Genomic DNA, 22,607 nt, shown 5'->3' with positions numbered 1-22,607 from the left:
CGCTACTTCAGCCCTCAGGACAATGGTCCAGACAGTGACTCTCAGTGCAATGAGATGGAGGCGCTCTGTAAGCCTCTGCAGCCACTCTCCCTCCCAGAACCGTCTCCCAGCTCCTACACCACCTCGCTCAACTTGTTGCCACTTTCCTCCTGCACAGCCAACTACCAACTCAGTAATCGGCATCCAATACTGCCGCACGCAGACGTGAGTCACGTGCCTCTGCTACAGCTGCACACCAACAACAGCCGCATGCCTCCCATATAGCCTCATGCCTCCCGTACAGCCTCAGACGACCTCTTGTCACTCTCCTCCTCTGCAGCCTCCCGGACAGCTGCTCACCTCCCACACAGTCTTGCTCATCATTTGCTGTCCATGCTGCTGCACGCTTCCCCAGACTTGGCTTAGAGCCTATTCTGTAAGAGAGAGAAAGAGAGAGAGAGATGTTGAGCGAACTACTAGCCAATCCTTTACTGTGCTGTAGAATCCTGACCTTTCCCTCTGACATAAAGGCAGAAGGTGGCCGCAATGGCGTTTCCCCTTAAGCCCACCATGATATTGCAATTAATGGAACCTAGCCTGGTATGCTAATAAAATCAGTGCTGCCAACACTCATGATTTTACTGACTGGGGCAGGAGTCGTCTCTTAAATCCCCCAACTGCTGGAATCATGTTATTACCTAAGAATCTCAGTTTTCTTTCTTTCTTTCTTTCTTTCTTTCTTTCTTTCTTTCTTTCTTTCTTTCTTTCTTTCTTTCTTTCTTTCTTTCTTTCTTTCTTTCTAATAGAAGTTTCTAGCCCTTCTGACTTTAGGGAAAAGCTTGAAAAGGTGAAACAAAGTCTCCAGCACCAGAAGCCAAATAAAAAGAAGCCTCATGTTGGATTATTGTTCAATTTCTCATGATTTTTAAGCCTGAATTTTAGGAGCCTGACTCATGATTTTTCTGAGTGCTGAGGTCTGCTGATACTGTAAAATGGTGCACATGCCATGTGCCAGCTTTGGAGTTACTTCTCCATGGTACATCCGGCCCAGAGGACTTGAGCTGTACTATTCTGAGTCCTGACCTTGCATGTGGGCCCACTACAGGATGGTATTAAGGGCTGTGTTTAACAAACAGGACCCAGCGGAGAAGGGAAAGAGGGCAAAAACCTTCTGAAAAGCTAAATTACACTGACAAAATGAGCATATGAAGGAGAATATGTGGAACTCAACAGTTCCTCTGCGCTCTTCCTGGCCAGGATTCATAGAGGTCAGGGCCAGAAGATCTGACCTTCTGTATGACACACGCCATAGAATGTCATCCAGTTATTTCATGTACTGAACCCAGTGACTTGTGTTTGACTGAAGTACATCTTCCAAAAAGGCATCTGGTCTTGATTTGAAGACTTCAGGAGAATCCACCACTTCCTTTCGCAGTCTGTTCCAGTGGTTAATCACCCCCATTGCTAAAAATTTGGGCTTCATTTCTAATTTGAATTTCTCATGCTTTAACTTCTTGGTTCTTGTTCTGCTTTCCTAAATAAAAAGCCCCCTTGCACCCAGTGTTTGATGCCAAAGACAGAGAAGTCCAGAGGGAGGGAGATGGCTGTTAACACCATGTTTCTCCACCCTCATGGAGCCACCGCTCTTCTCCCACACACACAAACACCACATCAGACCAAAGGAAAACTGGGGCACCAGGCCAACTGCCACAGAAGCCAGACACAGTTCAAAGCAGTGTTAACTACCCCATCCTCCCTGTGCTCTTCATGGTGCAGTTGTATTTCTGGTATATTGCTGGGGCTCTGTTTTTGTGGGTGGCCCCATGAACATCCTCAGTCATCCTGCACATAGCCATTTGGGGATGAGGAGGACAAGGAGGAGTCCCAGTCATGGAAAAGGCTAGGCACTGTACAAATACAGAATGGACAAAGAGGCAGCCACCCCTCTAAAGCCATGGCTTGGAGGGATTGCTTGGCTCCCACCATGGGTTTTTAAGTGGGGGAGGGATCACAGAGGCCAGAAAAAGGGGAGTGAGACAGGAGAAGGAGGAGCAGAAGAAAGCATTGGGCAGATAGACACTGTTGAGAGAGTCTTAGAGGGTTAGTCTGTAACCATGTTAGTTTCTAACTTTAAAAACAATGAGCAGTCCTGTGGCACCTTAGGGTACGTCTAGATTACAAGCCTCTTTCGAAAGAGATCGTCTGGACCAGGCATGTCAAACTCGAAGCCTACTGAGGGCCGCACAAACGAAAACTGATAGCTCTCAGGGCCACCAAAGAAAATGTACTTCTAGCGGAAAGTCATAATTATTTATTATTATAGATTATGTTTTAGGTATATTGTATAATTTGTCAGGTCTTGTTTTAATATAATACAATAATCTGACGTGTAAAATTATTTGCCCATGTAAAATAATTTGTAATTTAAATGTACGTTTAAGGTACTTCTTAATTTTTTATATGATATATAACTTGTTTTGTTGAAATAAAAAAAAGTATAGACCGTGGTTAATCAAATAGAACAGGCTTCTGTGAAAATTTCAGATACTTTGTAAGTTTGAGATTTTGCATAAACATATAATATTCATGCAATTGCAAAAAATTGACATTTATTGATATAAAATTAATATACATTTTGTGATTTTATTTGGGAATAAATAAATAAAAAACAAAATGTTAACAAAATATTCCCCTCCACTCCCCAGAGCCAGGCATTCCCCATACCCTTGGTCTAATCCAATCCCTCTCCGCTCCCACAGAGGACCTCCCTTCTAACCCAATGCCTCCTCCCTCCCCCAGAGCCAGGCACTCCCAGCCCCCCCCAACCTAATGCCTGAGTCCCTGAGCTGCAGCCGCCGCTGCCGTGCATTTCTTCCTCAGGCGCTGGGGCAGCGTGAGCACAGCAGCCAGCTGTGAGCAGGTGCTTGATGTCTATGCAGAGTGGCCCGGCTGGCCGTGAGCATTCGCTGGAGCGCCCAGCACAGAGTAGCCTAGCCAGCTGTGAGAACGTGCTAGGTGCCGTGCGCAGAACGGCTGGCTATGATCTGCACTTGGCCATGTGCTCTGAGTAGCCAGTGGGCCGCACTTTATTCTTTTATAAGAATGTAGTGGCGGGCCGCAAAAAATTTTGATTGGGCCACATGCGGCCCTCCAGAGGCCTGTTTGACATGCATGGTCTAGACAGCCACAAGGGTTTAGAAAAAGCAAGCCACTTTTTCAAAAGAGACTACCCAGGCAATCTGGATGCTCTCTTTCAAAAAAGCCCTGTTTGTGGTTAAGAACACCTTTTTTTGAAACAGCTCTTTCAAAAAAAGGCATTCTTCCTGGTAAAAGTAGGTTTACCAATTTAGAAAAAACTGTTGTGTTCTTTCGATTTAATTTCGAAAGAACGCAACAGAAGTCTAGATGCAGGTGACACAAGGCCACGTTTTTCCAAAAAAACTCAGTAGTCTAGACACACCCTTGGAGACTAACAAATATGTCATAAATTTGGGCTTGAATAAAGATATTAACTGATTAACACACTACAAAGGCAATTTCCCTCGCCTTTGATATTCACATTTACACATCAAAACCTATGAATGGGATACATCCAACCTGACTCAATTAGCATCATTAATATTGATCCTACAATTGACAGGTAACTGCTTTTACTGTTGAAAGAGTAGTCTTTGCTAATTTACAGCCCACTATCACTATCTGCTTTCATTGAGATGAAAACCAGCCCAGACTCTGAGGGTGGTCAAGAGAGCTGCAGCAGCAGTAGCCCCAAGATCTGCCATGTGTGAACAGATCCCATAGAAGGCCATCAGCTTGGTGCTGGAGGGGGAAAGGGAGGTTAGCCACTAAGAAAACATCAGGCAGCAATTGAAAAGAAGGAAATTACAGCCCTTAAACACTTCCCGAAACAAATTTCTGATGTAAATCTTCCTTTTATAATAGTCACACACACCACACAAAGCCAGACGTGAATGATTTGAGGATGCATCTCTCTTCTTCATTCGTTTCCCTCCTACCATCCACCCCCAAAACACACCCCTTCCCTAACACACACACGCGTGCACACACACACACACACACACACACACTGAATTTATTGTGACAGCTGAAATTCTCTGCTCATCGGAGGACATTTGACAGGGTACTTAAAAAAAAAGAAGAAAAGGAAAAGTGGTTTGGTGTCTCGTGGAGGAGGCAGAGGGGGGTGAGGGGGCGGGGGATTTAAAGTGATACAAGACGCATAATTCAGGCTTCTTGGATTGCAAAAGCTCCTCTTACCAAAAGGGCCTGCTGCCTTTATTTTTATCCAAATGGCTCAATTACTGCAAAGCCCCACAGAGAAAATTATGGATGTTTGCCTCTATTTTTCTCGACAACTGTAGATATTTTGTTTTCCTTCTTTCTTTCTTTCTCCCCCCAGTGGTTATGAGGGGGGGAGGAGGGGAAGATGGTGAGGAAACAGGGGAAAGCGGGGGCAAGTGGCCCTTTTGAAACGAAAGCTTGGCTTGGAGGGGGGGCAGGGGGGAAGCTAGGCCTTGCAGGGGGACAGTGGCAATTTCACACCGGCTCCTGCTCTCTGCTCTTTCTCGCCTTCCATTTTCTCTCTCTTGTGCCATGCCCACGCTCACTCCCTTTTCCATTCACACTCTCTTCCTTAAGCGTCTCCCACTCCTCCACTTTCCTTCATCCCCTTCCCCATCCCTTCTCCTCCTTCCCTCCCCACCGCTGCTGCCCTCTTCCCCGGCCTCTCTTCTCCTGTACACAGCCCCTGTGCCTCTTCAAGCCACCCTAATAGCAGCTTGTTTGGCACTTCACTTGTTCTCAATGAGAAAATACCCCTCCCTCTCCCTCTTTTCGCCTTGGTTATTTCCAAACCCTGCAATAGCTCCTTTGCTCAGGGCTGCGGGAAGTGCCTATTTTTCAACATTTCTCTTTGGCTTGTGTTTGTCATCCTCAGAATTACCGCTCCAGGGAGTCCAGTCAGAGCGCCACCAGGCCCCGCTATTCACACCGCTCCTGCTTCTTGAGATCATGTGGGGAGAAATTAGTTATTTATTGCGGGCACCACTGCAAGGCATTTATCTGCAGAAGTGTTTGTTTTGATTACCTGTCGGCAAAGCAGTCTCTGCGGGCAATGCTGCGGAAGTGCTGGCGGCAGCGATTCTGTGGCTAGTCCAGTGCCGGCTTCTCTCAGCAGGAGGCGCTGTGAGGACTGTGGCGAGGCTGGCGGTGAATGAATCCCAGCAGGAGGCAGCATAGGCAATAGCCTAGGAACTCTGGCTGTGGAAAGTGGTAACGACCCCATCCTAGCTTCCCTTGCGGGCATGATGCAGGAGCATGAGCTGCGCCAGAAGGAACTCTTAGCCTTGCTTCTTACCCTGCAGGTGAGGAACAACTCCGGAGCAGTGGCTCCAGAAAAGTTCATGAGTCCTCTGTTCCCAGGGTCTCCCAGTCTTCGCAGAGATGGCCTGTTGGTGCTGCCCCATTGCCATCTTGTCCAAGTAGGGCCACCATCCAGGGGAAACGCAGACACAGCACAGTCCATAACGGCTGCTAGCCCAGCGGTGCTGGAATGATTTTTATACTGGGGGTGCTGAGAGCCATTGAACCAAACTGTAAACCCTGTAAATGATGGAAACCACGTCAAGCCTGGGGGTGGGCAGCCCCTCCTGCCCCTCCCCCAGCAGCCAGAGCTCCACCACTATGTTGCTAATATCAAATACCTAGCTATAGTACAGTCCAGCCAGGACCAAGCTACAGCCCAGCACTATGATCTCAGGAAAAACATGTCTGCCAGGGCTCTGGACAGAGAGGAGGGATGTGAAGGAGGGTTCTCAAAGCACCCAGCCAGGAAAGAGGAGATCTGGAAAATGTATGGACTTCATTGCTGAATTAGTTAAAAAACAAAATAAACCCTCCCCCCTCTTCTGCCTGCAGTCCACCTCTGTTCCTGCTGGGGAAATGGGGTTAGGGTACAGGGGGTTCCCCCATCTGGCATGCCTGCAAGACATGGAGGCTTCCCTCCCTTCCCACCAGGAGCACCAGAGCGGGGTGGGCTCAAGGGTGCCCATTTTCTGGGACCCCTCAATCAGCCAGGGCCCCTGGGCATGGGCCCCATTGGCCCAGTGGTTAATCTGCTGCTGCTGGCCAGTGACCAGGGTGCATAGATGTTACTGCAACACCCACAAAATAAAATATGTAGCCCTGCATCAGGCGTCACCTTGTTTCTCAGTTTCTCTTATGTTGCCTGAGAAGGTTTTAGACAAACCAAAGAAAGGCCCTCGGGTGTCGGAATAAGAACGGCTACCTAGGGGTTATACGTGTATAATTATATCAGCACACCTAGTAACCCTGCCCATGTAGACACACCCTACGCTCCCTATTTCAGGTGCACTGCTGCTCAGTGTGGGGAGCTCAACCCTCATCTACCTCAGCCAGGAGCCCACGGGGAGTGGAATCCCAGATGGAGGACGAGCGGCACTATTGCATGTGACTGAGATTTTGCTGTGTGTGCGAGAGAGATGTGTGTATCCGAGGCCACAGGGGTCAGGGTGAGTGGGGTGCACAGCACAGGTATGGCAGTACCTGTGCACCAGTGCCTGGCTCTAGGGCATGGGGGGAGGAGGAATGCGCACCTACATGCATTCCTTGTGGAAAACATTCCCAGCTAGCAGGAGCCCTAGCAAACCACGAGCACTTTGACCAGAGAACGTCACCCAGGGCCAGCAGGAGCAGAGCAGAGCTGCTGGGTAACAAAGCGGGGAAGGCGCACACTGTATCTTTAAAGACAGAGGGAGAGCAGCAGCCGCCGGAGGAGGAGGAGGATGCCAAATTGGCCCAGTAGGTAGAACTGCTACTTAAGTGCTGTTGAGAAGCGAGCACCAGGAATTATAACACAGATGATAGTGCCCTGACAGCTGCCATTTGCTGCTGCGGCGAGTCTCTCTCCTAATGGAGTTCTAATGTAGTGGCCTCTTCACTGACAGTCGAGGCCAGAGATATGGGGTGCGTCTTTGTGTGTGTGACAGATGGGACCGTCCCGCAACAAACCTGTAATCCTTTGATTTCTGCTGCGGCTGGCTATACTTAACCCCCTCCTCTCCAAACGGGGCAGCGTCAAGCTCCCTGAACGTCAGACAGTGGCCTGGGGGTGGAGGGGGGAGAGGCCCACAAAGGGGATGAACGAAGCTGCTTTGCCAGGCCATCCCCAGAGTGGAGAGGTTACCCGCCATAAACATTGGCAGAGGCAGCCCGTGAGTATAGGCCAACTAGGCCATTGCCTAGGGCGCTGTGTTAAACGGGGCGCCCAATGCTGACGTCACGCCATTGAGGGCTGTGGAGGTCACGCCATTGAGGGTTGTGGAGGCGGGGGCACCAATCATGCATTCCACCTGGGGTGCCAGCTGCCGGCAGCCCGCCTTGGGCCACCCCTGAACACGGGCGTGGCCCACCCAAGCTGGGCCCTGTTGCCAGGGCCAGCCCACAACATTTTGGCGCCTGAGGCAGGGAGCTCAAATGACGCCCCCATGCCCCCTCGCTTGGGCCAAAACTTTGAAAGGTCTCAATTCTACCTTCTTCCTGTTCTCCTCCTCTCATGGTTCTGCTCTGCTACCTACATATGCACCAGCAGCAGACACAATTTTCTACACTCTGGGTCCTAGTGGCACCCCCCACACCGTCTAGCACCTGAGGTGGCCACCTCAGTTCGCCTCATGGTAAGGCCAGCCCTGCCTGTTGCATGCTCTGCAGATGCCATGCCAGGGAGCACCCAAGTGCAAGGTGGGAGCGCAGAGAGTGTGATGCTGGGGAGTTGTCACCAAGCCGACTGTGGCAGGTTCAGTGTGCCAAGCAACCCAGATAGCAAAGCAGGGCTTTGTAAGTTCCTGTGTGGCCCGAGGCCCCCTCCTCCACTCCCATTCTGTTCTCCCCACTCTCGTTAGGGTTCAGTCTAGTGTCTGCTCCCTCCATTTCACATCCCAGCTCTCTCCCACATCATGGCCTGCCCCTCCATGGGAGCTTCCTTCCCACGTCCTGACCCTCCACTCCCTCCCAGTGTTTCCTCCTCACTTGCCCTTCACTGCGTCTGCTCTCCACCACTCCATCGTCGCAACATTCCCCCCCCATCTCTGCCCCATCTCCCCTGTGTTCCTCCCACCCTCAGTTCCATTTCACACCGTCGGGTGTCTCCAGGCCCCAGCTCCCAAGACGACTTGTGCATGGCAGGGGTTGTTTTCTGCCCATCAAAGCTCAGCCAAGTTGTCCAAAGCCATCAAAGGGATCTGGTGCCCGATGGCCATTAAGATGAATGCCTTTGGAAATAGTGCCCATGTCTTTTATTCATCTGAAAGGAAACCTTCTCTGACCTGCTGCCCTGCCCCAAGCGTCCGCCCCCACCTGTGGCACTTTGCCCGTGTTACTGAAGTAAGCCTCACAGGGCCCCACTTGGGGAAGAACAGGCAGAAACTGGTACCAGGAGACTAAGGCCAACAGTTCTAAATACAGTTTTGCTTTCCCACACTGAGGCTGATTTTTACAGGTGCTGATCACGCCTGACCCCCAATGCCGTCAGGAGGAACAGCCTGTGTTCAGTGCCAAGGCACACCAGGCACCAAGCTGAGCTTCCAATCAGGCACCCAGAGAAGCAGCTAGATTTCCAGACGAGCTCAATGTGTTGTGGGAAAATCGGGCCCTCAGTGGCTTATGCTCGGTGTCTCCAAGTCAAGGAGACATCTAACACCGCGAGCTGATCTGTCCTGAAGTGACTTGCCCACGACGGAGTCACTGACAGAAATGGCATTAGGACCTGATTTCCTCCTCTCCTCCGCTCCCCACCCTCGCTTGGGGCAGAGGCACGAGATGTAAGAGGGCTCCAAGCTAGGCTGCAGCAGCAGAAGCATGCCAGTATTACAAAACCAAACCGCCCTGCCGCATCCTTAGGAGAATACCACAGATGGGGTGTTGAAAACCCTCTCCCCACCATGTTCATGCACCAATCACACACCTTCACGTGGCAGGGGCGCTACAAGCCAAGTGTGTATTCCACCATCTGAGACGCTCCCTCATGGGGGATTTCCTTTCTCTCTTCCCATCTGCTGAGTGGTAGCTGCTTGGCTGAGGCTTGAGGGCTGCAGAGCCTGGAAGCGTAGCTCCGCGGCTTCCACACTGGCCTCACCAGCTTTCGTTTTTATTTGTCTTTGCAGAGCCATGGTGGGTTTTGCTCTGACAGTACCAAGCCGGGCTAGGTTGTTCGCATTTCGCCTTTTGAAAGGGCCCCGGGTTTGTTCCTTCCTCAAAGACCAGGACTCAGGCTCGCACCCCCTAGCGGCGCCGTTTGTGCTTGGTAAATAGCCCCAGTGCTCGGTGCAGAGTTTTTGTCATGGTCTGGAGAGGTCCCTTCAACGACCACGAATCCCAATGAGGGGACAAAATTCTCTCCTGGGAATAAAGTAATCAAGGCATCATGCAGGCACATTTTTCAGCTTCCAATGAACGCAGCGATGAGATTTGCTACCAGATTAACAGCCCTGGCAGCGGAGATCCCCTCCTTAGCCACAGAACAGGTAGGGCATGAGCAGCAGTAAGAGCACAGGCCTTCCCTTAGCCAACATGCCTCCTCCCTAGCTGTGAAGTTCGGGAGGGTCGGGGGCCAGAGGTCTACAGGCGAGAGAGGAGCCTAGCTGATGAGTTGTCCACTGAGTCTGCCCCCCCGGGGACCCAGCGAGAAAGGGGAGCAGTCCATAGTTTGGACAGTTGTCCATTAAGCACAAGTATGACACTGACCAACTCACTGAGCCCCCAGCAGCCTGTTAACCCTTCCCTGCCCCATCTTAGTGCCCTTTTAAACACAGAGACATTTTCTTAGCAATTTCAAGTCCTGTAGCTTGTTTTCCTGGAGACTTAGGGTGTGTCTAGACTACAGGGATTTTTGAAAAAACTTCCCCTGCGTCTAGACTGCTGCCACATTCTTTTGAAAGTAAATTGAAAGAACGCAGCAGTTTTTTTGACCGCAGCAAACCTCATTTTTGACGAGGAAGAACACCTTTTTTTTAAAGTGCTCTTTTGGAAAAAGGCGCTATGTCATGCGAACTGTGCTTTTTTGAAAGCGAGCATCCAGACTGCTTGGGTGCTTTCTTTCGAAAAAGCGGCTTGCTTTCTCAAAAGTACTGGTTGTCGTCTAGATGCTCTTTTTCAAAAGAGGCTTGCTGTCTAGACGTAGCCTTAGAGTGAAATCCTGGATCGGGTGAAGTCAGTAGCAAAGCTCCCACCGCTGATGTTCACAGGGCTGGCCCACAACATTTTGGCGCCTGAGGCAGGGAGCTCAAATGACGCCCACATACCCCCTCGCTTGGGCCAAAACTTTGAAAGGTCTCAGTTCTGCCTTCTTCCTGTTCTACTCTACCACCATCTCTGTGCCTCTAGAGCAGAGAGACTACATATGCACCAGCAGCAGACAATTTTCTACACTGGGTCCTAGTGGAGGGCCCCCCTCCCCACAGTCTGGCATCTGAGGCAGTCGCCTCAGTTTGCCTCATGGTAAGGCCAGCCCTAGGTGTTCATGGAACAGGATTTCAGCCTTGAAGGGGGTCAGTCCAGACAAGCTCAATCCATTGGGGGTAAATCGTGTACTTGGTATCTCATGCTGGGCATCTGGTCAAGGAGACATCTAACGCCACAAGCTGATTTGTGCCGAAGCGACTTGCCCACTGTCAGAAGTGAGATTAGGACCCAATTTTCTCATCTCCTACACTCACCATACTCGCTTGGGGCAAAGGCGTGAGGGGGCTACATGTTGCTGGATGTAAAAGGGCTCCAAGGCTGTTAAGACTCAGGGTCCCCATTGCTCTTTTTGGAGGCCTGGGGGCCTGACGTCTTAACAGTCTTGTTTTCCCACTGATCTATTGGGTGTTTTAGTCAAAAAGCCACAAACATTATGGAAGCAGCTTGGATAAAGATCTCCACCCCACACAGTTCACTAGATCCCACTCCCTCGATACCTGTGATGTCACAATCCTCCCGGATCGCCTATTGTCCACAAACTCTTCCTGGAAAGCAGAGTGGACCAGGCCTGAAGACTAAGCAAGAAGAGCAGATACTACAAACAAATATACATTTTCAGGACACAAAGCAGCAAAAGCACAGGGCATGAAGCTAAAGGCGAGGTCACAGGGCGAGTTTGTGAAACAGTCGGGATTAGAACCTACATTCGAATTCTGCAGCACATCCTTCCTTGTCAGCATCCATGTAGGCTGAAATGGAGTCCAATTCTGCAAGGTTCTGAGCACTCTCAATTCCCATTTACTATTCCTGCCTGGAGCTGAGGGCTCTTAAAACCTGCCAGCTCTCGGCAGGATCGGGCCTCCCAAAAGCAGCCCAAGAAATAGAGCACTAGAGTGGGTAGGCACACAGCACAATTAGCCAACAAGTGGCTGTTTTGTGTAGGATTGTTGCTGATGTGTGTTAAGTGGCTTTCTGAGAGGAAAATGTTAGGCACTAGAGAGATTGACAGACAAAAGGGGGAAATGCATTAGGTTTTATTGGTCTGTTTTGAACACATCTGACATCACGCTATTGAGCAAGTTCGGCTCGGCTTTTGGGAAAGGAAAAAAAAAAGAAGCTAGAAGAGGAGGGGGAAAAAGAGAGAGAATAATCCAGACAGGCAAGTGGTAGCATAATGGCAGGAGACATTGGAGCAAACTGTGGCAACCAGATGGGACCCGAGTGCCAATAAAATATAACAGAATTAGCAAACTCATGCATTGTTCCCAGCAGAATGCGCGCCACTCTCCCTTTAATAGCTGCCTATCTGTGATATAATACAAGTTCTTTCAGCTGTTAAGCCGGCCAAGGACAAAAATCACTGGTAAATAGCGAGAAAGACTGAAAAGCAGGAGGCAGAGTTCCTGGTAGAGCCTCCAGCTAGTTTCTATATTGGCTAGATTCTATACAGTCTCAGATTGGCTGCAGAGTGGGTGAAAACCCCGCAAAGCCAGACCCGTATTCCCTTTTGCCCAGGCCCCAGCTGCATCCCGCCTTTGCTGATATTACATGAGGATAGTTGTGCCTGTCATGTTCTCCACTGCAACCCAGTTGGATGCATTGGTCAGCTCTTCCAACTGGTCAGAGACATCCCTCAATGCACGGGACTTCTCTGGGCCTAGATGGGGCCAGACTAGCTGGGAAGGATTTCAGCAAAGGCTGGCGCGTTTGGGGGGAAGAAACCAGGCTGGAGGAACGTTACTTACTCAGGGCTCAGGAGAGCATGTGCTGGAGTCAAGGGAAAGATTTTCACTGACTTCCCCGTTTGCTGAGTCAGGGCCCCACATTTCCAGGCCTGACATCACTGGCCAGGATAGAAATATGGATGGAGGTTGAGGGCAGGACTTGAATCAAAACTAATTTCTGCTTTCTCGCCCCCTCAGTCCTACACTCTGCAAGCCAACAATTCAATCAGCCTCTTCCCTAAGCCAGACCTCACACGCGCCTGTAGCCAAGCGAGGGGCACATGACCAGCGAGGCAACAGGCAAGAGGCTTCCAGCCAGAGAGCTTTGCTAGGCCAGCTGGTAAGAAGATGGCAGAGACCTAATGTTCCTTCTTGCCCAGCCATTTTGCCAAACCCATTGGTTTCCTACCCTCTTCCAAACTGTGGACAGGATGCAGTTTATGCTTGGTGAAGTCTCGGCACGCTACAGAAACAGGAATAGGGAGAAGGCACTATGGTGAAGAAGAAGGTGATCAGAGAGGGTGTGGGGCCCTTACTGGATGAGGGCAGTAACCTAGTGACAGATGATGTGGGGAAAGCTGAAGTACTCAATGCTTTCTTTGCCTCCGTCTTCACAGACAAGATCAGCTCCCAGACTAAAGCGCTAAGTGACGCAATATGGGATGAAGGTGGACAGCCCTTGGTGGGGAAAGAACAGGTTAGGAACTATTTAGAAAAGCTAAACGTACATAAATCCATGGGTCCGGACTTAATACATCCAAGGGTATTGAGGGAGTTGGCAAATGTCATTGAGGAGCCTTTGGCCATTATCTTTGAAAAGTTGTGGAGATCAGGAGAGAGCCCACATGATTGGGAAAAGGCAAATGTAGTGCCCATCTTTAAGAAAGGGAAGAAGGACAATCCAGGAAACTATAGGCTGGTCAGTCTTACCTCAGTCCCTGGAAAAATCATGGAGGGGATCCTCAAGGAATCCCTTTTGAAGCACTTGGAAGAGGGGAAGGTGATCAGGAATAGTCAGCACGGATTCATGAAGGGCAAGTCATGCCTGACCAATCTGATTAGCTTCTATGATGAGGTAACTGGCTCTGTGGATATGGGGAAATCAGTGGATGTGATATACCTTGACTTTAGTCTCCCACAACATTCTTGCCAGCAAGTTAAGGGAATGTGGATTGGCTAAATGGATGGTAAGATGGATAGAAAGCTAGCTGGAAGGTCGGGCCCAGTGGGTAGTGATCAACAGCTCAATGTCAGGATGGTGGTCAGTTTCTAGTGGAGTGCCCCAAGACAGCTAATGGCATATTAGGTTGCATTAAGAGGACCATTGCCAGCAGACCCAGAGATGTGATTATTCCTCTTTATTCGGCTCTGGTGAGGCCACATCTGGAGTATTGTGTCCAGTTCTGGGCCCCCAATTACAGGAAGGATGTGTATGCATTGGAGAGGGTCCAGCGGAGAGCGATCAAAATGATTAGGGGGCTGGAGCATATGACCTACAAGAAGAGGCAGAGGGAGTTGGGTCTATTTAGTCTGCAGAAGCGAAGAGTGAGGGGGGATTTGATAGCCGCCTTCAACTTCCTTAAGGGAGGTTCCAAAGAGGCTGGAGAAAAGCTGTTCTCAGTAGTGATGGATGGCAGAACAAGGAGCAATGGTCTCAAGTTACAGTGGGGGAGGTCTAGGTTGGATATTAGGAAAAACTATTTCACTAGGAGGGTGGTGAAACACTGGAATGGGTTAACTAGTGGAGTCTCCATCCCTAGAGGTGTTTAAGTCTCAGCCTGACAAAGCCCTGGCTGGGTTGATTTAATTGGGATTGGTCCTGCCTTGGGCAGGGGGCTGGACTTGACGGCCTTCTGAGGTCTCTTCCAGTTCTATGATTCTATGATTCTGTGAGAGAGGAGAGAAATCCAGCAGCCCACGGCCCAGGACGTGAGATACTTGGTAAGCTGGAGGCCTCTGCATAGCTCAAGATCTTTAAGGCTGATGCCATGGTTATATCTGGCCCTGGTGGAGTGCCAGCTCCATTCCATAGCAGGGGCAGGACTCTTCAGACATTACCACTACTCTCCATTGTGTTATGAGCAGCATGGCATCAGCCCCCACTTTACAGCCCTGCAGATCTCCCCCAAAGCGCTCTCTGTGGCTTTGTTTCTGTAGTGTTCTGTATTAACAGGTAGCTTTAGTCCAAGGCCCTTTTGCCCGCTCACCCAGCCCTCTCACAGGAAGGCAGCTGACCTGTAGTACTGCAGTCTGAAAGCCTGGCATGACATAAGAACAGCCATACTGGATCAGACTAAAGGTCCATCTAGCCCAGTGTTCTGTCTTCCAACAGTGGCCAGTGCCAGGCACCTCAGAGGGAACAAACAGAACAGGGAATCATCAAGTGGTCACCCATTCCCAGCTTCCGGCAAACAGAGGCTAGGGACACCATCCCTGCTCATCCTGGCTAGTAGTGATTGATGGACCTATCCTCCATGAATTTATCTAGTTTTTTTTGAACACTGTTAAAGTCCTACCCTTCACAACATCCTCTGGCAGAGAGTTCCACAGGTTGACTGTGTGTTGTGTTGTGCTTTGTGTCTGTTCCTTTTGTTTGTTTTAAACCTGCTACCTATTCATTTCACTAGGGGTACGTTGACGGAGCCATGTAGATTTGTTGTTTTGGCAAAGGTAAATGAAGCCGCGATTTAAATGAGCGCGGCTTCATTTACATTTACATGGCTGCCGCGCTGAGCCAACAGCTGATCAGCTGTTTGTCCGCTCAGCGCGCTAGTCTGGACGCTCCGCTGCCGACATCAAAGCCCTTTGTTGGCAGCCCCGGTAAACCTCATCCCACGAGGAATAACGGGGCTGCCGACAAAGGGCTTTGATGTCGGCAGGGGAGCGTCCAGACTAGCGTGCTGAGCGGACAAACAGCTGATCAGCTGTTTGTCGGCTCAGCGCGGCAGCCATGTAAATGTAAATGAAGCCGCGATCATTTAAATCGCGGTTTCATTTACCTTTGCCTATGTGTCTAATCTACATGCCTCTGACGACAGAGGCATGTAGTCTAGACACAGCCTTGGTGACCTCTAGTTATTGTGTTACAGGAAGGAGTAAATAACTCCACTTTTTCCACACCATTCAGGAATTTATAGTCCTCTATCATATTCCCACCGTTGTCATCTCTTTCCCAAGATGAAAACTCCCCCCTGTCATAAAGGACTGGATGGGTCAGAGCTGTAGACAAGATTGCCTAGCCTATGTTTGCCCAGTGCTCAGAACAGGGTAGTCCCAGTCACATCAGGGAGCCCGGGCACCTCCCCCGTACGAATAAAACAATAATCATGTACATGTGTTCAGTAGAGGACGCCCCCTGCAGTGTAAACACTTCAGAAAATAAAGCAGGAGTCAAAACATGATGGTTCTTGTAGGAACATAACCCCTGCCCCAGCTGTGTGCAGATAACAGGGAGATGCACAGCTGGCCTGAGGAAAGTGAAGTCACTTCATGTCCTCCAGCTGCCCCACCCCAATACCAAGGGAGCTCCTCTTAGCCCCTTAACCATCCCACCCTTCGATCCTGGCATAAAATGATGTGCCTGAAGCTGCACTTAGGGCTTTTGGTCTATTGATTCCCCACTCTGCAAGCACTAAAATGACCTGGCTGGCCCGGACAGAGGTATTACAGCTTCCTCCCTATTTAACACCCATCGCAGAGGAATTGGGACTTTTGTTAAACAATGGTTAACACAGTCGGGAAAGCGCTTTGCCCCTCTTCCTTCAGCGCAGGGCCCAAATCACTCTGTCACAATATGGCCAACCAGCGCACAGGAAACTCAGGCAGGTTGTCTTACCCCAGTTCTTTGAGCTGCGAATGCAAGCAAGTTGGAAACTCCCCTCCACTCCCCAGTCTCAATCTTCCTTATGGCTCAGCCAGTTGGGGCATTGGTTCTGGCTATAGGGGCTGCAGCTGTGGGGCATGTGGGGCTGTGGGGCATGGCATGGCCCTGCCCTCAGGGGAAAGGGACATGCTGGCAGCACAGGTCTGGCCAGGCCGCTGTGGGCCTGAGAACTGCCAGTTTGTAAATAATCCCCTTGCACTGGCCTGGGCAGAGCAAGGCTGCCCCTGCCATCCATGCCCCTTTGCCTCTGGCTGCCCCCTGGCTCTGGGGACTGGCGTCCCAATGCCAGGCTCCGTTACCCCCCTGAGGGCCCACAAAAAAGCTTGGCTCTGGGCCCACAGAAGGTTAATCTGGCTCTGACTCTGCCCATGGGCTCTGGAGGCACGCAGGAGCAGGTGTGGGGCTTCAGCAGAAGTGCATGCTGGGGACTGGGACCACTGGGAGGTGGGGGGCCACCAGGGTTGGGGGCTGCTGAATGGGGCAGTCAGGGGAATGAGGGTGCAGCCGGTGATAGGAGCCACCAGGGGGCCACCAGGGACTGGGGGTACTGGCGTGGGGGAGATAGGAGCTGCAGCCGGCAGTGGGGGCTGCAGGGAACTGGGCTGCTGCAGAGATGGGGGCTTCAGACAGTGGGGGGCTCCAGGGAAAGGGACTTCAGCCTGCCAGTGGGGGACACCCAGCTCTGCAGCGACATGGGGCTTCATGTTGGTGGCGGGGACGCCTGGAAACAAGCTGTTTTTGTGGGAGAGGCATAAGGATCTTGTGCAAAAAAAGGTTTTTTTGTGCAAAAAGGAAACATCCACCCTGCTTGTTTTTGTGCAAAAAACTCTTGTGCAAAAATGGATCGAATAGATTATGCAAATGAAGCATGATAAAATACTAATCAGAGCTTCATTTGTATACTCTCTGCCACCAAAAGCTGGCAGTGTAGACATAGCCTGTGTTTACGGCCAGCTACAGACAGAAGGCTGCTGTGGCTGAGCTGACCGGGGGACTCAAGGACCAGCAGGGCAGTGCAAATATGGGACAATTTGCCCCTTTAAAAAAACATAAGAACATAAGAACAGCCATACTGGATCAGACCAAAGGTCCATCTAGCCCAGTACCCTGTCTGCCGACAGTAGCCATTGCCAGGTGCCCCAGAGGGAGGGAACACAACAGGTAATCCCTCTCCTGTCATCCATTTCCAGGCAAACAGAAGCTAGGGACACCATTCCAACCCATCCTGGCTAATAGCCATTGATGGACCTAATCTCCATGAATTTATCTAGCTCTTTTTTTTTGAAGCCTGTTAAAGTCCTAGTCTTCACAATATACTCTGGCAAGGAGTTCCACAGATTGACTGCACGCTGAGTGAAGAAAAACTGCCTTTTGTTTGTTTTGAACCTGCTGCCTATTAATTTCATTTGGTGACCTCTAGTTCTTATATTGTGGGCATAAGTAAATAACTTTTCCTTATTCACTTTTCCCACACCAGTCATGGTTTTATAGACCTCTATCATAAAACCCCTTAGTCTCCCTCTTTTGTAAGCTGAAAAGTCCAACTCTTTTAAATCTCTCTTCATACGGGACCTGTTCCAAACCCCTAATCATTTCTGTTGCCCTTTTCTGAACTTTTTCCAATGCCAATATATCTTTTTTGAGATGCAGTGACCACATCTGTATGCAGTATTCAAGATGTGGGTGTACCATGGTTTTATATAGAGGCAATAAGATATTCTCTGTCTTATTCTCTCTCCCTTTTTAAATGATTCTTAACATTCTGTTTGCTTTTTGGACTGCCACTGCACACTGAACGGATGTTTTCAGAGAACTATCCATAATGACTGTAAGATCTCTCTCTTGAGTAGTTGTAGCTAAATTAGTCCCCATCAGGCTCTGTCTACACCACAGTCATTTTTTTCTGATAGTTTTTTCAAAAGAGGCTTTTCCAAAATTTGGCCCATCTACACTGGGCCAAATTTTGGAAAAGCCTCCTCTTTCGGAAGAGCCCTTCTTCCTCGTGGGAGGAGGAAGACAGGGTTTCCGAAAGAATATGTCTGTTCTTCCACAAAAAAAACCGGAAGAGTAGATGTGTCCTCTGGACGCAGTGGAGTGTTTCCGGGATACCAGCGGTATCCCAGAAAAACCCCGTAGTGTAGACATAGCCTCATAGGCGGTGTCTAGATTGGCATAATTTTGTGCAAATACTTTTAACGGAAAAGCATCCGTGCCAGTGTAGACGCTCTCTTGCACAAGAAAGCTCTGATGGCCATTTTAGCCATCGGGCTTTCTTGCGCAAGAAATTAATGTGGTTGACTACACTGGCCCTCTTGCACAAGAATACTTGCGCAAGAGGGCTTATCCCTGAGCAGGAGTGTTGGAGTATTTGCACAAGAAACACTGATTCTGTAGTAGATTAGTAAAGCATGATTTCCCTCTACAAAACCATGTTGACTTTCCCCCAACAAATGATGTTCATCTATGTGTCTGACAATTTTATTCACTACTATAGTTTCAACTAATTTGCCCGGTACTGACATTAGATTTACCAGTCTGTAACTGCCAGGATCACCTCTAGCACCCTTTTTAACTATTGCTGTCACATTAGCCATCTTCCAGGCATTAGGTACAGAAGCAAAACAAAAAAAAGTCAGGACACCTGGAAGAGAGCTTAAATAAGAGACAGTCCCAGTAAAAACGGGACAGATGGTCACCCTAATAATGTCACTCACACAAGTAATCCCATTCAAGTCAGTTACATGAGTAAAGTGCACAGGTGCTCGCAGGATTGGGACCATGCAAAACTCCTCATATTGGCTTCCAGGGAAGGGAAGGTTTGGGCGAGGACAGTGCGGGGTAGGGGAGGTAAAGGCACAGCAGGAAACGGCACGAGCGGGGGCTCTTGTACATTTCAAAGTCTCAGGCGCTGCAGGGAGTGTGGGGTCAATCCACTGCTGGCCCTGTGCTCCCTGCGGGGCTTCTGCTACAGTTCAAAGGTGGAGGTGCCCTTATAGACTAATTGAATAATCGATAGAAAGCCCTGTACCCGTCTCCACAGAGTAAACAGGGCAGGGCCTCAGAGATGGGGTGAGTGGAGTAAGGACCTCAGAGAAGGGACGGGGAAGGACGTGGGGCCAGGGTATTGGGGTTTGATTCTGTATTCACTTAAATTCAAAAAGTGATCTTGTGTTTAAAAAGGTTGGAGACCACTAATCGAGGCTGATTTCCTGCAGAAGCCCGGTCAGAGAATTCCACTCAGGAATTCCTCCACTGAGCCCAACCACCAGCTGGAGTTGAAAAAGCAGCAATGTCAGACCGGAAGCTCTTTGGGGCAATGCACATTTTGTTAGCTCGTGGTGCTAAAGGGTCACATTGTGCCTGTGCTGCATGATGATATGGCAAATAATGGACATTGTTATTTGCTGGCATAGTGCAATAAGTTCTGGACCCAGAGCACTATTGTGCTGGATGCTTGACAGACATAATAATAGTTGCCATTGTCATCAGGTCGTATGGAAACAGCTCTAAAAACCTAAGGAATTTAACGGAGATTTGTAGATTCTTCCTGTCCCGGCTTTTGAACCAGCCTACAGAATCCAGGGGGGTATAAAAGCTGGGCTTACATTCAGCCGGAGCGGCTCTGGTAAATACGTTCAAACAGGGGCGGGGATGAGGGTTTTGCGGGGTCTAGGGCAGCACAGTTTCGCAGGGCCCCCCCTCCCTCTTTGACACGGCGCATGCGCGGGGCCTCTTGAAGCGCGGGGTCCTGGGTAGCCACCCCGCTCGCCCTGCCCTATATCCGCCACTGCATTCAAACCTTCTGGGCTGAAGCTCTGAGCCACAACTCCTCCCATGGGGGATTCTGGGAAATTCTTTGAGAATTTAAGCCCCAGATATGAGTCTCTATTAAGTTCCGTGGGATGGTTCCCTACAGAAAGGATTCTGTGTTCTATTAAATTCTAGAAAATACTTCCATAAAGGACAAGGGCTTGTGCCTTTTGTGTTGGGGATGCATCTCAGAGGCACATGCCTAGGCTCCGCACCAGCCCAATGTAAACCAGCCCCAGGTTGCAAATAAGCATCTAGCCGGTATTTAGACTTTTGAAGCGAGGGAACACAGCATCTTGGCATCTCCGCCCCAAGCTTTGCCTAGAGTAGCCAGTCAACCTTCGAAGCCCACAGAGCTTGAAAGCTTTCCAAGCCCAGAACCTGAAGGTCTGCATGCTCCAGACTCCTACAAACCCTGCAGGTCTTGTCTGGGCCTTGCCTACCCTACCATGGCCGCTGGCCTTCCCATTCCAGAGTCCTCCAGAGAAAAGCAGTCCAAACCAAGCCAAAAAAAAAAAAACAGCCGGGAGGCTTATGGTTCCCTCTTGCAAACAAGCAGAGGTCAGGGTGGGGTTTCTACGAGCCCCCCCGTCTCCCCTTTTTTATGGAAATATTGATCGAGATAAACCAGGGAGCCGTGTTACATCTCCTGCCGAGGTCAGGAGTTCAACAGCACAGCTGGCAGCTCGCCCGGTGGCCACGATTTAGACCTCCTCCATGCTTGCCAACAGAAGTTGTATTTGGTGGAGGTTTTCCCTTCGTTGTCTCCCTCCCACTCCCCTGGAGAGCGCTGGATGGGGAAATAGATGGCGGAGAGGGCTTGTGAAGCTTGATACAACTCCTAGGGGCAGGGGCCAAAGTGCTTTCGCCAAGGGGAGCTAATAACAAATCGATGCGGGGCTACCATGACACGCTGACCCTGCTGCTAACACACGGTTTTAATGTGTGACAGTAAATCTGTGTGGTGGTCCCTCTGCGAGGGAGGGGCAGCCGCGGGGATGGGGGAGGAAGCTGTGTTAGTACGAGGTGGAGAGGCAGATGGAGCTGGGGGAGGCCTGGGACATTGACATTACAGCTTGATTCGTAAAGAGAAATGCTCTTAACGAAACATGGTCAGCAGTGAGCCTGGCTCAGGGGACAGTGGCTCTCTGCAGGTGTGACTTACACACCTAGTGCGGTTCACTGTCCCGTCTAGTGGCACTTAGACCACTTGCAATGAGCGATAACAACAAGGGACCTCTACGGCCTCGGCTGAGAGCCAGTTGGCTTTGTAGCTCAAGCTGTAGAGGCTCCAATACTACGCTCCAGAGATCAAATCTGCTTGGTGGTGGTTTCACAGGTATGGGCAGATGGAGGGTCTCCAGGCTGGCAACCCCACTAGAATGGACCTTCTCAGAAGAACATTGTTGGGGTGGGGTTGCTCCTACTGCAGACTTGGGGCCCTGTGACTTGCACTTGTGTCAAGGCACCGTCTTAGCTAACACTAAGCAGGTGCAAGCCACCATCTGAGGGCCTCTCCAGCCCAACTGCTTGGAGAAAGGCCCATCATTCCTCGAGTGCCAACCTCTCCCCCTCAGGCGAGTCTGAAACCCTTGGGAACAGCTCCTTAGCCATCAGGAGGAGTGCACGCCATTGGTCCTGGGGATCCCCATCTGTAGCCCAGCACTGGGACATGAATGCTCAGGCCCATGTGGCTACACGAGACCAGCTTGGCGTCAGCAGGAGCTGGAGCCGACTGTGCAGGAAATGGGCAGTGACCTGTGGAATAGGATCTTACAGATATAGGGCCAGCTCCTGGACTGCTCCCCCATCCCTCTCGTGCCACAGGAGAGCTTACCGAGGCAGCTGGGAATCCCAAGGCAGCATGTAGTAAGGAGATACCTGCCCATACCTATGCTTGCCTTGGAGTCTTCTCTGTGGAGAGTGGAATTTCCCCCTCCTCTCAGCTTCTGTGTCCGGCCTCCAAGCTCTCTGCAGAACACGCCAGCGCTTTCAAGTTGAGAAAACAAGCAACAGTCCCAGAGTGACCTTCAAACTCTCCTTGAGCCTTTGCCGTATCAATCTGCAATGTGCACTGCCAGCAGCAAGTCTAGGCCGCGGCTCCTTCTCCCGGGGTGGGGGTGGGAGTGGGAGGGAGCCTGCAGGCTCAAGCCAACACACGCTGCAAAGCCCCTTGAACGCTCTCTCTATAGCAACCCCTTCCTAGGCCTTGCGTGTCTCCAGCCTGCTGTTCTCAGATTTGCACACCCCTCCTTCTTCCCTGGAGTTCCCTGTGGTTGCACCCTTGGGGAGTAACTCTGGGGGTGTCCTACCAGGCTGCCTGCCTGCAGCAGAAATCACTCAGGCAACTCCAATCAGCTCATGAGCCTGCCCGGTGCCCACCACACCCCATTTCTGCCACCTACCTGGCACAGTCATCCCAGCTGGCTTGGGCGAGTCTACAGGCACCCAGACTTCCCCCCAAACAAAGACAAGAACTTTGCATCCTGCTGCTACTTCCCTTATTTGCACCACTAAAGGTGGCTGTGCAAGCACATGGGCTCCAAGTCCAGCAACTGGAGTGCACAGACAACACAGCCAGCTGCACCAGTAACGCAGGGGTCCAGCTGCATTGGTAAAGCTGATCCAGGCGTGTAAGGTGGGCGACACAGCAGGCGGGGACTATCCTACTCTAATACGCTGTATGACAAAGAGGATATTTCTCAGAAGTGCCA

The 22,607-nt window shown here is 50.5% G+C and overlaps 1 long non-coding RNA gene across 1 annotated transcript in view; it reads right to left on the bottom strand.

Annotated features, from left to right (window-relative positions):
• Positions 1 to 5,013: 5,013 nt before the first annotated feature.
• Positions 5,014 to 22,607, bottom strand: part of LOC142819352 (uncharacterized) — a 31,099-nt gene continuing 13,505 nt past the window's right edge. Inside the window, exons 3-4 of the long non-coding RNA XR_012897228.2 lie at positions 7,030 to 7,123; positions 5,014 to 5,601 (exon numbers count right to left, since the gene is read on the bottom strand). This is a non-coding gene — a long non-coding RNA (uncharacterized LOC142819352). The remainder of the gene's footprint in view (positions 5,602 to 7,029; positions 7,124 to 22,607) is intronic.

Source organism: Pelodiscus sinensis, chromosome 23, assembly GCF_052426305.1.
Source record: "Pelodiscus sinensis isolate ZL-2025 chromosome 23, ASM5242630v1, whole genome shotgun sequence".
Lineage (NCBI taxonomy): Eukaryota > Metazoa > Chordata > Testudines > Trionychidae > Pelodiscus > Pelodiscus sinensis.
This window is presented reverse-complemented; position numbering and strand designations above follow the sequence as displayed.